Source organism: Hipposideros armiger, unplaced genomic scaffold (assembly GCF_001890085.2).
Source record: "Hipposideros armiger isolate ML-2016 unplaced genomic scaffold, ASM189008v1 scaffold_509, whole genome shotgun sequence".
NCBI lineage: Eukaryota > Metazoa > Chordata > Mammalia > Chiroptera > Hipposideridae > Hipposideros > Hipposideros armiger.
Genome location: NW_017731859.1, coordinates 528887 through 530874, shown reverse-complemented (window position 1 = coordinate 530874; position 1988 = coordinate 528887).

The window sequence follows — 1988 nt, the reverse complement described above, 5'->3', positions numbered from 1 at the left end:
CTGACTATACACGGTAGCCCATGGCAACCCACTGCAGCAGGGGCTGCAGCCTACGCCGTTGCCAGCGACTCACGGCAGCCCAGCTCCAGGTTGAGCTGTTGTTCAGCATCTTAGCTGTAGGGGGCAGTGTCACTGGCTCTCATATGTGGGATCTGAACCGGGGCCCTCTGGCATCCCAAGCCAGTTCTTAACTATCATGCCACTCGGCCGGCCCAGAATTTGCACTCTTGAGAGAGGTAACCAAATCAATACCTCTTGTTTGCACCCTTGTGAGCCAGTGTCCAGAAAATACATGATTGGAGACACCTATGGCTTTTCACATTCGGGTAACCCCTAGGAGATTTCTGGGGCTGGCACATAGCCAAAGTTTGGAAAGGCTCACACTGAATTTCGCAATGGAAAATAGTGACAGACGGCTTCTGTTGGGTGGTGGACACAGTCACTTCAGACAGCAATCTTTGCTCCGAAAGTATGGTCTTGACTATTGGGCAAGTATTGAGATGAGTGGTGATATTAACCTAGGCTCTGCTTCTCCCTAAGGCTTTCTGAAGTGCAAGAAGAGCAATTAGGCTTTCAGCAGCCACCCTCCCTTCACAGGGAGGCTCCCAGAGCGTTCAGGCTGCTGCAGGCCTCAAACGGCCACCTTCCTTAGAAGCCAGAGCCTAGCCAAGTCCTCAGGTCAACCCAGAACTGGAATCTCCCAGTGCTGGCCTGATCCTGCCCCGCCTCCCTGCTCAGCCCAGGTCTGCTCTCAATCTGGAACTCCACCTAGAATCCAGTTTCAAAGCACATAGGGACTAATTCAGGCATTCGTTAATATAGCTTTCAATCCTGCCTCCTGATGCTAGGGAGATCTTTCTGAAACACAGATCTCAACATGTCTAGCTAGCCCTAGCTTAAAACGCTTCTCGGCCTTCCCATTGCCTTCAGGGTCCAATGCAAGCTCCTTAGCCTGAACTTCAGAACACTTGTACATCCTGGGTTCATCCTGCTGGCTCCAGCCTCATCTTCCACCACTTGCCTGACTTTCTCCCCCAACTCCTTCCTTCTACCATGGCCCCAAAGAGGTGCTTGGCAGAGCTGCAGCTAGAGCTTGCAGATAGGGAATGGAAGAGCAGAGAGTGGGCCTTGGTGAGCCCGGAGGCCTGAGGGGCCAGGGAAGCATGAAGCTTCTGGGAGAGGCTGCCAGCCATGCAGAGATGTCGCCTGGGCCCCAGGACAACAGGCTTGGTGATCTAAGCCAGAGCAGGTATGCTCTAGGTCTGCATAGAGGGCTTCTGGGTTTTGCTTTGCCTCATCTTAACATTGACACCTAGGCCCTGTCATACTGTTAATAGTGTAACAACTCTCTGGAACGTTCCTGGCCACGGCTTCCTGGCCTTTCTGCATGGTCTCAGCTTGCAATGTCCTTATACCCACTTTTTACATTTTAAACAATAGAGTTATTAACTCATCACGGGAAGTCCAAAGATAGGGCAGGCGTCACAATATCATCAAGCACTCAGATTTTTTTCTGCCTCTTTTTGCTGTCATCCATAGCATTCACCCAAAGGCTGATTCCCCTGTGGCCATAATATAGCTGCCGATAGCAATTCTGGTTGCCGATTTCATGTTGACATCCACTGGGCAAGAGAGCCCATAGAGGCCTTGATGGGCTCACTTAATTCACAGGCTCATCACTGGATCCGTGACTGTCATGGCAGGAAATACCACGTGCCTTTTGGTTTAAACCTAGTTTCTGACTTTTCACCCTGAACTATAGAACTGTGTGTCACCAGGCCCTGCCCAGTGCCAGTCCCACACCCCCAGGCCGAGTCAGGCAGTCCCTTCTCAGGGCTCCCCCAGCCCCTGTGTCTTCTTTGTCACAGTACTGCTGCCGCTGTGTGGTCACTGAGGTGGTTTTTACTGTCAGCTTTGGGAAAATGGGGGCAGGGAGCTGTGTTGGGTGCTCTGTGGCCCCAGGGGCTGTCCTAAAAGAGCCGCTTTGT